The following is a 13072-nucleotide window of genomic DNA, read 5'->3' on the forward strand; positions in this document are numbered from 1 at the left end:
CATATATATTTTGTTGAATAATCAGCAACATTCGCTCTTATAATGGTCCCTGCTTCTGTCGTGTTTTACCTTCTTGATATTTTTTTAAAATATCTGTAAAATTGTTGGCCACCATTATATAGTATTATAATATGGTCGACAGGAAAATTAATATTCAGTGGTTTCACAGGGTGCTTGGGGTCCATTCTGCGTATATGTGACCCAGTCACACACATTAATTGATTGTGGGCCTTATTCAGACCTGGACGCAGCCACGCATTTGTAAGCAGCGGCCGCATCCAAGGATCTGCGCACATGCACTGGTCGCAATGCGCATGCACAGACATGTCATAATGTGATCGCATCCCGGAATATACGATTGCATCAAGATTGACAGCTTTGGGAGTTGGGGGGGGGGGGGGGGGGCGGCACTGCGGTGTTTGGTGGGCATGGTCCAGACGATGCAGGCATGTCGGGACCATTATCGGGCAGCTGCGTGATGTCATATGCAGCCACTGCGAGAAAAAAGATGGTGCCAGACCGACTGCTAGCGCAGCCAGGATGTGCAAGCAGAGGTAATCCTCTAATCGATGCATTCACAATTAAATAGTGTGCATTGCAGGGCAGCGCAACACACATGTTGGGCATGTGAGTATATGGATGCAGATTTTATTGTGGAAGCAAGATCTGCGTCCATCTCTGAATAGCCCCGTGTGCTGGAAGCCCAGTATCGAGCTTAGGCTTCTAGTATCAGATTTTTTTTTTTTTAAGTGCTAAAGGTGGGAGGAGTCAGAGTTGATGCCATGGAGTATATAAAACTCAATTAAAATCAACCTTTAGTATACTAAAGGTTGATTTTAATTGAGTATTATTATTATTATTATCCTTTATTTATATGGCACCACAAGGGTTCCGCAGCGCCCAATTACAGAGTACATGAATAATCAAACAGGAAAACAGCAACTTACAGTTGATGACAGTATAGGACAAGTACAGGGTAAATACACTTAGTTACATCAGCAGATGACACTGGAATAAGTATCAGGTGGCAGAAGACTGCTGGATTTGGTGCAGTTGAGATTATTAAAGTAAGAAAAGGATAAGCACATGAGGGAAGAGGGCCCTGCTTGTGAAAGCTTACAGTTATCTATCATATATTGCTCTAAATCGATGTTGTGTTTCAGGGACTAAAACACACTATTACTAATGAACGTTTTTTTATATTGCTTTTTAAATGTTCGTGTGTTTTAACCACTGAAACATTGATTTAAATCAATTTAGAATAGATAAAAAATTATTAAACTGACTTTAGTAAATATGCTCCCAAATGTTATTGCATTTCAACATGATCACATCATTTTTATTAGCAGTTGATTTTATTATACAGATTATTTTTTTGACATTTATTTGCTACTTTTACCATATCTATTCATGCTAAATTGGCAATAAAAAGCAATTATTGGAGATGGCTACAGGCTGCGATATTCAACAATGGGTGCTGTTTGCTTTAGCTTTTGATAAATGGCAAATGCACCTGTATCTTATGTTTAATTCCCACATTCATTTATATTCCCTAATTTACTTTCCCTCTGTGAATTGACATTCCTCCTAAGGATGGTCACTGAGTTGGATAACAGAAATAAAAAGAGATGTCTGTTTTGATGATTTTGTTTTTCAATAATGTAAAATATTGATATAAATGATAAACAATGTTTTTCTCATTCATATCAATATTCCATTTGTTATTTGGCATCATAAACATGATTTTTTTGTACATCAAAACAGCCTGTTTGCTCAAGACATATTCAGAAACTTTTAGGCTTGTACTGAAAATATTCCTAGTATGTTTGTGAGATAAAGAAGTTAGACTGTAAACTGTAGTGGTGCTGGAGCGAATATGAATGAGTATATAAAGCACTGCATAACATGTAACATAGTAACATAGGTAATGAGGTTGGAAAGAGGCAAAAATCCCCACTGGGTTCAGCCTGTATTCTGTATAAAGCTGTGCAAGTTATAATGCACCATCTGAAGTAATAGTTTTGTATCAATTGAAAAATATTTCGTACCACACCCAGATACTTAATGTCAATAGATTAAAAGCTATAGCCTTGGATATTGTTTTCAGCTAGAAAACTGTCCAATCCGTTTTTAACTGAATTTACAGAGTCCGCCATTATTACCTTCTCCGTCAGGGAGTTCTAAATCCAAACCCTTTCCTACATTTTGTATGGAATTTTCTCTCCTCTAGCCTCAGTGAGTGCCCATGTGTCCTATACAGAGTTCTATTAATAAATAAATCCCCTAACTCCTTGTAATGACCCGTTACATATTTGAAGATATTAATATAATGTCTCCTCTTAGTCGCCTCTTTTCCAGTGTATACATATTTAACCTAGTAAGCCTTTCCTTGTACTCCAGTGTCTCTAACCCTTTAATCAATTTAGTAGCTCGCCTTTGAACTCTTTCGAGTTCCCCGATATCTTTTTTATGATATGGTGCCCAAAATTGAACACAGTATTCCAGGTGCGGACGTACCATTGCTTTGTACAACGACAGGATTACATCCTCATCCCTTGTCTCAATTCCCCGTTTCATGTACGCAAGCATGTTACTTGCTTTCTTTACTGCATTTTGACATTGTGTACTGTTATTAAGGCTATTATCTATGAACACCCCCAAATCTTTTTCCACTACTGCTACCCCTATATTTTCCCCATTAAGTGTGTAGGATGCAAGTTTGTTTTTAATCCCAAAATGCGTAAATTAGCATTTTTCATTATTGAACCTCATTCCCCATTTAGACGCCCAGGTTTCAAGTTTAAATAAGTCATTCTGTAGAGACTCCACATTGCTTTCTGAATTAATTACCTTAAACAGTTAAGTATCATCTGCAAAGATTGACACTGTGCTTTCCAGGACTATTCCTAGATCATTTATAAATACAATGAACAGTAGCGGGCCAAGTAAGGACCCTTGTGGTATACCGGTGCCCAGCTGGAGAACATCCCATTGACCACTACTCGTTGTACCCTGTTATCCAGCCAGTTTCTTACCCATGTACAAATAGTATATCCTAGGCCAAGCTCCCTTAATTTGATGATCAGTCTCCTGTGAGGCACTGTATCAAAGGCTTTTGCAAAATCTAAATAGACCACATCCACTGCTTTTCCCTGGTCAAGATTATTGCTCACTTCCTCGTATCTATATAAATCTGTTTATCAATTCTTCTGCAGTGTCTGGGAAACGCACCAATTTTTGGAAGCTCTCCCAGACCCCTGGGAGAGTAGAGAAGCCTCCCACATTCACTGGGAAAGTAATACAATTTGTTATGAATTACATTGTCATTTTATTTATTTATTTATTTATTACTAGTTATTTATATAGCGTACACATATTCCGCAGCGCTTTACAGAGAATATTTGGCCATTTACATCAATCCCTGCCACAGTAGAGCTTACAATCTATATTCCCTACCACATGTACATGTGCACACATTCATACGAGGGTTAATTTTTTTTGTTGGGATCCAATTGACCTACCAGTATATTTTTGGATTGTGGGAGGAAACCGGAGTACCTAGTGGAAATCCAAGCAAGTATGGGGAGAATATACAAACTCTGCACAGGTAGAGCCATGGTGGGAATTGAACCCATGACCTCAGTGCTGTGAGGCAGTAATGCTAACCATTATACCATCCGTACTGCCCCTTTCTAACCCACTGCTCAGTGGTATAATTGTGGCACTAAGCTGTGTAGAGGACACATCAAATGTTTACAAGAAAAATATAAATAAAGGATAATAACAGTTTCCTATTACATGTAGTTTTAATTTAAGTGCCTTTTAGTTCTTCAGTATAGTCCTGCTTTAAAGGGTTATTTCTACTAAAATTAATTTATACCATCTCTTCCACTTTTTATAGTCCTTTTTATAAGCTACATAGCTGTCCTTATATTTACCTATTACTGCAATGCCAGCTGACACTGGAGAGTGTCAGAATCCAGGCTCTGATCAACGTAACAACAATCTGACAGGTCAGCAAAAACACATTTCTAGCACATTGGGCCTAATTCAGATCTGTTCGCTCGCTAGCGTTTTTCGCTGCGCAGCAATCAGGTAACTGCTGAGCATGCGTATGCACCGCAATGCGCAGACGCGCCGTACGGTTACAAAGCGGATCGTTGTTGTGCACTGGTTCTAGCGAAGAATCCATTCGCACAGCCAAACGCAAGGTGATTGACAGGAAGAGGGCATTTGTGGGTGGCAACTGACCGTTTTCTGGGAGTTGTTGGAAAAATGCAGGCGTGTCAAAGCATTTGCAGGGCGGGTGTCTGACGTCAATTCTGGGCTCGAATAGGCTGAAGTGATCGCAGCGGCTGAGTAAGGACAGAGCTACTCAGAAACTGCACAAGCTGTTTATGTACAGGGCGGCTGCACACACGTTCGCACACTTGCAAAGCTAAAATACACTCCCCTATAGGTGGCATCTATCTGTTCGCAGCGCTGCAAAAAATAGCTAGCGAGCAAACAGATCTGAATTAGGCCCATTGAGGGGGCTATTTTTCGCAGTGCAGCGATCAGGTTACTACTGCGCATGCATATGCACTGCAATGTGCTTGCGCATCGTACGTAGGGAAGCCAATCCCGGGCCATTTTTTCAATCCCGGGTATCGGGATTGAAAAATGGCGGATTGGCTTTTAGATAGGTGGCCGTCCCCTCACCCCACCCCACCCCGCACATATAACTTACCATAGACCGAGGGCGGGCGGGAGAGGAACATCCTTTGATCGCTGCTGATCGTACGGGTACAAAGCGGACCGTAGTTGGGCGATGGATTTAATGAAGAATTCATTCGCACAGCCGAACGCAAGGAGATTGACAGGAAAAGGGCGTTTGTGGGTGGCAACTGACCATTTTCTGGGTGTGCAAACAGAATGAGACAGCGCTTCCCACTTTGGTTTTCAATTTTTTATATATATAAAAATAATCACAAAAATACAAATACAAACATAAAGATACCGGCCAGTATCACACTTATAAAATAATGATTAATATAGTTCAAATTTAATCATAAAATGTATATATCAACTGATTATAAATCTATCCTAAAGAGGCTTCCACTCAAATTGATATTATATCATATATTAATACTTGCATTAATATTGTACTAATAATAAAGCATGCACAGAAATGCCCTAACAATATAATGAGGAGGAATGTCCAGAATTATAGTAAAAAGTGCAAAAGATGGAAAGCACTAAGTTAAAAGTCCAGATAATTAGCACAATGGGTTAGTAGGCACCTGTAAGCAAGCATTCATTCCTTTTATGAAGCCGCTGAAAACGGACCCTGAGGTGGAGAAACGCGTTTGTGAGGGACAACAGCAGGCGTTGTGAGTTAGGAGAGTATCTTTCACCCACTGCATTATCGGGTGTGTGGCTCACAACCTCCATTTACCAGCCGGTGAACTGTTTCATTCATACCCCAGTGCACAGGGGAATGAGTTGTCTTAAATATTTGGCTATCCTTTGAAATATATGCTGCTAGCTTTTGCAGCCATAAAGGATAAAATCTATGCTGAGTGCTTTGGCTAAATGTGCTCTAATCCTGGATCAATGCAAGATGTGGGGTAACATATTTTACTAACTTTGCTTCTATTCTTTGGCAATTGGGCTGCCAGTCTTTGCAGCCTTACAGGAAAATATTCATATTATTTCTGCTTAATCCATTTGGGCTGAAAGAACTTTGTGTAGCTATATAACAATACTAACTCCGCTATATATCCCTCAAATAGGGATGATTGGAAGGCCGCTTGGTTAAAAGTAGTGATGTGCACCGGAAATTTTTCGGGTTTTGTGTTTTGGTTTTGGATTCGGTTCCGCGGCCGTGTTTTGGATTCGGACGCGTTTTGGCAAAACCTCCCTGAAATTTTTTTGTCGGATTCGGGTGTGTTTTGGATTCGGGTGTTTTTTTTACAAAAACCCCTCAAAAACAGCTTAAATCATAGAATTTGGGGGTCATTTTGATCCCATAGTATTATTAACCTCAATAACCATAATTTCCACTCATTTCCAGTCTATTCTGAACACCTCACACCTCACAATATTATTTTTAGTCCTAAAACTTGCACCGAGGTCGCTGGATGACTAAGCTAAGCGACCCAAGTGGCCGACACAAACACCTGGCCCATCTAGGAGTGGCACTGCAGTGTCAGACAGGATGGCACTTCCAAAAAATAGTCCCCAAACAGCACATGATGCAAAGAAAAAAGAGGCGCAATGAGGTCGCTGGATGACTAAGCTAAGCGACCCAAGTGGCCGACACAAACACCTGGCCCATCTAGGAGTGGCACTGCAGTGTCAGACAGGATGGCAGATTTAAAAAATAGTACCCAAACAGCACATGATGCAAAGAAAAAAAGAGGTGCTCCAAGGTCGCTGGATGGCTAAGCTAAATGACACAAGTGGCCGACACAAACACCTGGCCCATCTAGGAGTGGCACTGCAGTGTCAGACAGCATGGCAGATTTAAAAAATAGTCCCCAAACAGCACATGATGCAAAGAAAAAAAAGAGGCGCACCAAGGTCGGTGGAATGGCTAAGCTAAGCGACACAAGTGGCCGACACAAACACCTGGCCCATCTAGACGTGGTATTGCAGTGTCAGACAGGATGGCAGATTTAAAAAATAGTCCCCAAACAGCACATGATGCAAAGAAAAAAAGAGGTGCACCAAGGTCGCTGGATGGCTAAGCTGAGCGACACAAGTGGCCGACACAAACACCTGGCCCATCTAGGAGTGGCACTGAAGTGTCAGGCAGGATGGCACTTAAAAAAAATAGTCCCCAAACAGCACATGATGCAAAGAAAAATGAAAGAAAAAAGAGGTGCAAGATGGAATTGTACTTGGGCCCTCCCACCCACCCTTATGTTGTATAAACAGGACATGCACACTTTAACGAACCCATCATTTCAGCGACAGGGTCTGCCACACGACTGTGACTGAAATAACTGGTTGGTTTGGGCCCCCACCAAAAAAGAAGCAATCAATTCCTCCTTGCACAAACTGGCTCTACAGAGGCAAGATGTCCACCTCCTCCTCATCGTCCGATTCCTCACTCCTTTCACTGTGTACATACCCCTCCTCACAGATTATTAATTCGTCCCCATTGGAATCCACCATCTCAGGTCCCTGTGTACTTTCTGGAGGCAATTGTTGGTGAATGTCTCCACGGAGGAATTGATTATAATTAATTTCAATGAACATCATCTTCTCCACATTTTCTGGAAGTAACCTCGTACGCCGATTGCTGACAAGGTTAGCGGCTGCACTAAACACTCTTTCGGAGTACACACTGGAGGGGGGGCAACTTAGGAAAAATAAAGCCAGTTTCTGCAAGGGCCTCCAAATTGCCTCTTTTTCCTGCCAGTATACGTACGGACTGTCTGACGTGCCTACTTGGATGCGGTCACTCATATAATCCTCCACCATTCTTTCAAGGGTGACAGAATCATATGCAGTGACAGTAGACGACATGTCAGTAATCATTGGAAGGTCCTTCAGTTCGGACCAGATGTCAGCACTCGCTCCAGACTGCCCTGCATCACCGCCAGCGGGTGTGCTCGGAATTCTTAGCCTTTTCCTCGCAGCCCCAGTTGCGGGAGAATGTGAAGGAGGAGCTGTTGACGGGTCACGTTTCGCTTGACTTGACAATTTTCTCACCAGCAGGTCTTTGAACCTCTGCAGACTTGTGTCTTCCGGAAAGAGAGATACAACGTAGGTTTTAAATCTAGGATCGAGCATGGTGGCCAAAATGTAGTGCTCTGATTTCAACAGATTGACCACCCGTGAATCCTGGTTAAGCGAATTAAGGGCTCCATCCACAAGTCCCACATGCCTAGCGGAATCGCTCTGTTTTAGCTCCTCCTTCAATGTCTCCAGCTTCTTCTGCAAAAGCCTGATGAGGGGAATGACCTGACTCAGGCTGGCAGTGTCTGAACTGACTTCACATGTGGCAAGTTCAAAGGGTTGCAGAACCTTGCACAACGTTGAAATCATTCTCCACTGCGCTTGAGTGAGGTGCATTCCCCCTCCTTTGCCTATATCGTAGGCAGATGTATAGGCTCGAATGGCCTTTTGCTGCTCCTCCATCCTCTGAAGCATATAGAGGGTTGAATTCCACCTCGTTACCACCTCTTGCTTCAGATGATGGCAGGGCAGGTTCAGGACTGTTTGCTGGTGCTCCAGGCTTCAGCACGCGGTGGCTGAATGCCGAAAGTGGCCCGCAATTCTTCGGGCCACCGACAGCATCTCTTGCACGCCCCTGTCATTTTTTAAATAATTCTGCACCACCAAATTCAATGTATGTGCAAAACATGGGACGTGCTGGAATTTGCCCAGATGTAATGTACGCACAATATTGGTGGCATTGTCCGATGTCACAAATCCCCAGGAGAGTCCAATTGGGGTAAGCCATTCTGCGATGATGTTCCTCAGTTTCCGTAAGAGGTTGTCAGCTGTGTGCCTCTTATGAAAAGCGGTGATACAAAGCGTAGCCTGCCTAGGAACGAGTTGGCGTTTGCGAGATGCTGCTACTGGTGCCGCCGCTGCTGTTCTTGCTGCAGGAGGCAATACATCTACCCAGTGGGCTGTCACAGTCATATAGTCCTGAGTCTGCCCTGCTCCACTTGTCCACATGTCCGTGGTTAAGTGGACATTGGGTACAAGTCTAGTGATGTGCACCGGAAATTTTTCGGGTTTTGTGCTTTGGTTTTGGGTTCGGTTCCGCGGCCGTGGTTTGGGTTCGAACGCATTTTGGCAAAACCTCACCGAATTTTTTTTGTCGGATTCGGTTGTGTTTTGGATTCGGGTGTTTTTTAAAAAAAACCCTAAAAAACAGCTTAAATCATAGAATATGGGGGTCATTTTGATCCCATAGTATTATTAACCTCAATAACCATAATTTACACTCATTTCCAGTCTATTCTGAACACCTCACACCTCACAATATTATTTTTAGTCCTAAAATTTGCACCGAGGTCGCTGGATGGCTAAGCTAAGCGACACAAGTGGCCGACACAAACACCTGGCCCATCTAGGAGTGGCACTGCAGTGTCACGCAGGATGGCCCTTCCAAAAAATACTCCCCAAACAGCACATGACGCAAAGAAAAAAAGAGGCGCAATGAGGTAGCTGTGTGACGACTAAGCTAAGCGACCCTAGTGGCCGACACAAACACCTGGCCCATCTAGGAGTGGCACTGCAGTGTCAGGCAGGATGGCCCTTCCAAAAAATAGTCCCCAAACAGCACATGACGCAAAGAAAAAAAGAGGCGCAATGAGGTAGCTGTGTGACGACTAAGCTAAGCGACCCTAGTGGCCGACACAAACACCTGGCCTATCTAGGAGTGGCACTGCAGTGTCACGCAGGATGGCCCTTCAAAAAATACTCCCCAAACAGCACATGACGCAAAGAAAAATGAAAGAAAAAAGAGGTGCAAGATGGAATTGTCCTTGGGCCCTCCCAAAAACCCTTATGTTGTAAAAACAGGACATGCACACTTTAACGAACCCATCATTTCAGCGACAGGGTCTGCCACACGACTGTGACTGAAATGACAGGTTGGTTTGGGCCCCCACCAAAAAAGAAGCAATCAATCTCTCCTTGCACAAACTGGCTCTACAGAGGTAGTCCACCTCATCATCATCGTCCGATTCATCACCATTTTCACTGTGTACATCCCCCTCCTCACAGATTATTAATTCGTCCCCACTGGAATCCACCATCTCAGGTCCCCGTGTACTTTCTGGAGGCAATTGCTGCTGGTGAATGTCTCCATGGAGGAATTGATTATAATTAATGTTAATGAACATCATCTTCTCCACATTTTCTGGAAGTAACCTCGTACGCCGATTGCTGACAAGGTGAGCGGCGGCACTAAACACTCTTTCGGAGTACACACTGGAGGGAGGGCAACTTAGGTAGAATAAAGCCAGTTTGTGCAAGGGCCTCCAAATTGCCTCTTTTTCCTGCCAGTATACGTACGGACTGTCTGACGTGCCTACTTGGATGCGGTCACTCATATGATCCTCCACAATTCTTTCAATGGTGAGAGAATCATATGCAGTGACAGTAGACGACATTTCAGTAATCGTTGGCAGGTCCTTCAGTCCGGACCAGATGTCAGCATCAGCAGTCGCTCCAGACTGCCCTGCATCACCGCCAGCGGGTGGGCTCGGAATTCGTAGCCTTTTCCTCGCACCCCCAGTTGCGGGAGAATGTGAAGGAGATGTTGACGGGTCGCGTTCCGCTTGACTTGACAATTTTCTCACCAGCAGTTCTTTGAACCTCTGCAGACTTGTGTCTGCCGGAAAGAGAGATCGAACGTAGGTTTTAAATCTAGGATCGAGCACGGTGGCCAAAATGTAGTGCTCTGATTTCAACAGATTGACCACACGTGAATCCTGGTTAAGCGAATGAAGGCTCCATCCACAAGTCCCACATGCCTAGCGGAATCGCTCTGTTTTAGCTCCTCCTTCAATGCCTCCAGCTTCTTCTGCAAAAGCCTGATGAGGGGAATGACCTGACTCAGGCTGGCAGTGTCTGAACTGACTTCACGTGTGGCAAGTTCAAAAGGTTGCAGAACCTTGCACAACGTTGAAATCATTCTCCACTGCGCTTGAGACAGGTGCATTCCACCTCCTTTGCCTATATCGTAGCCAGATGTATAGGCTTGAATGGCCTTTTGCTGCTCCTCCATCCTCTGAAGCATATAGAGGGTTGAATTCCACCTCGTTACCACCTCTTGCTTCAGATGATGGCAGGGCAGGTTCAGGTGTTTTTGGTGGTGCTCCAGTCTTCTGTACGCGGTGCCTGTACGCCGAAAGTGGCCCGCAATTCTTCTTGTCACCGACAGCATCTCTTGCACGCCCCTGTCGTTTTTTAAATAATTCTGCACCACCAAATTCAAGGTATGTGCAAAACATGGGACGTGCTGGAATTTGCCCAGATGTAATGCACGCACAATATTGCTGGCGTTGTCCGATGCCACAAATCCCCAGGAGAGTCCAATTGGGGTAAGCCATTCTGCAATGATCTTCCTCAGTTGCCGTAAGAGGTTTTCAGCTGTGTGCGTATTCTGGAAAGCGGTGATACAAAGCGTAGCCTGCCTAGGAACGAGTTGGCGTTTGCGAGATGCTGCTACTGGTGCCGCCGCTGCTGTTCTTGCAGCGGGAGGCAATACATCTACCCAGTGGGCTGTCACAGTCATGTAGTCCTGAGTCTGCCCTGCTCCACTTGTCCACATGTCCGTGGTTAAGTGGACATTGGGTACAACTGCATTTTTTAGGACACTGGTGAGTCTTTTTCTGACGTCCGTGTACATTCTCGGTATCGCCTGCCTAGAGAAGTGGAACCTAGATGGTATTTGGTAACGGGGGCACACTACCTCAAGCAATTGTCTAGTTCCCTGTGAACTAACGGCGGATACTGGACGCACGTCTAATACCAACATAGTTGTCAAGGCCTCAGTTATCCGCTTTGCAACAGGATGACTGCTGTGATATTTCATCTTCCTCGCAAAGGACTGTTGGACAGTCAATTGCTTACTGGAAGTAGTACAAGTGGTCTTCCGACTTCCCCTCTGAGATGACGATCGACTCCCAGCAGCAACAACAGCAGCGCCAGCAGCAGTAGGCGTTACACTCAAGGATGCATTGGAGGAATCCCAGGCAGGAGAGGACTCGTCAGACTTGCCAGTGACATGGCCTGCAGTACTATTGGCTTTCCTGTCTAAGGAGGAAATTGACACTGAGGGAGTTGGTGGTGTGGTTTGCAGGAGCTTGGTTACAAGAGGAAGGGATTTAGTTGTCAGTGGACTGCTTCCGCTGTCACCCAAAGTTTTTGAACTTGTCAATGACTTTTGATGAATGCGCTCCAGGTGACGTATAAGGGAGGATGTTCCTAGGTGGTTAACGTCCTTACCCCTACTTATTACAGCTTGACAAAGGCAACACACGGCTTGACACCTGTTGTCCGCATTTCTGTTAAAATAATTCCACACCGAAGAGGTGATTTTTTTTTGTAATTTGACCAGGCATGTCAATGGCCATATTCGTCCCATGGACAACAGGTGTCTCCCCGGGTGCTTGACTTAAACAAACCACCTCACCATCAGAATCCTCCTTGTCAATTTCCTCCCCAGCGCCAGCAACACCCATATCCTCATCCTGGTGTACTTCAACACTAACATCTTCAATTTCACTATCAGGAACTGGACTGCGGGTGCTCCTTCCAGCACTTGCAGGGGGCGTGCAAATGGTGGAAGGCGCAAGCTCTTCCCGTCCAGTGTTGGGAAGGTCAGGCATCGCAACCGACACAATTGGACTCTCCTTTGGGATTTGGGATTTCGAAGAACGCACAGTTCTTTGCTGTGCTTTTGCCGCAAATCTTTTCTTTTTTCTAGCGAGAGGATGAGTGCTTCCATCCTCATGTGAAGCTGAACCACTAGCCATGAACATAGGCCAGGGCCTCAGCCGTTCCTTGCCACTCCGTGTCGTAAATGGCATATTGGCAAGTTTACGCTTCTCCTCAGACGCTTTTAATTTTGATTTTTGGGTCATTTTTTTACTGATCTTTTGTGTTTTGGATTTTACATGCTCTGTACTATGACATTGGGCATCGGCCGTGGCAGACGACGTTGATGGCATTTCATCGTCTCGGCCATGACTAGTGGCAGCAGCTTCAGCACGAGGTGGAAGTGGATCTTGATCTTTCCCTATTTTTTTAACCTCCACATTTTTGTTCTCCATATTTTGCGCACAACTAAAAGCCACCACAGGTATACAATGTAGATGGATGGATAGTATAGTATTATATTACTTATGGACGACGAGTGCACTGACGACACAGAGGTAGGTACAGCCGTGGCCTACCGTACTGCTTATATATATAATATACTGTATATAACGGACCTGGTGGACACTGTCAGCAGACTGCTAAACTAGTATGAAGAAGAAAAAAAAACACCACTGGTATACAATGTAGATGGATGGATAGTATAGTATTATATTACTTATGGACGACGAGTGCACTG

At 44.3% G+C, this 13072-nt stretch overlaps 1 protein-coding gene across 2 annotated transcripts in view; it reads right to left on the reverse strand.

Moving 5' to 3' along the window:
* Window positions 1–13072, reverse strand: part of CACNA1S (calcium voltage-gated channel subunit alpha1 S) — a 515698-nt gene that overhangs the window by 298228 nt on the left and 204398 nt on the right. The gene's annotated exons all lie outside the window — the stretch shown is intronic.

The sequence above is a fragment of the Pseudophryne corroboree genome, chromosome 2 (assembly GCF_028390025.1).
Source record: "Pseudophryne corroboree isolate aPseCor3 chromosome 2, aPseCor3.hap2, whole genome shotgun sequence".
Taxonomy (NCBI): Eukaryota; Metazoa; Chordata; class Amphibia; order Anura; family Myobatrachidae; genus Pseudophryne; species Pseudophryne corroboree.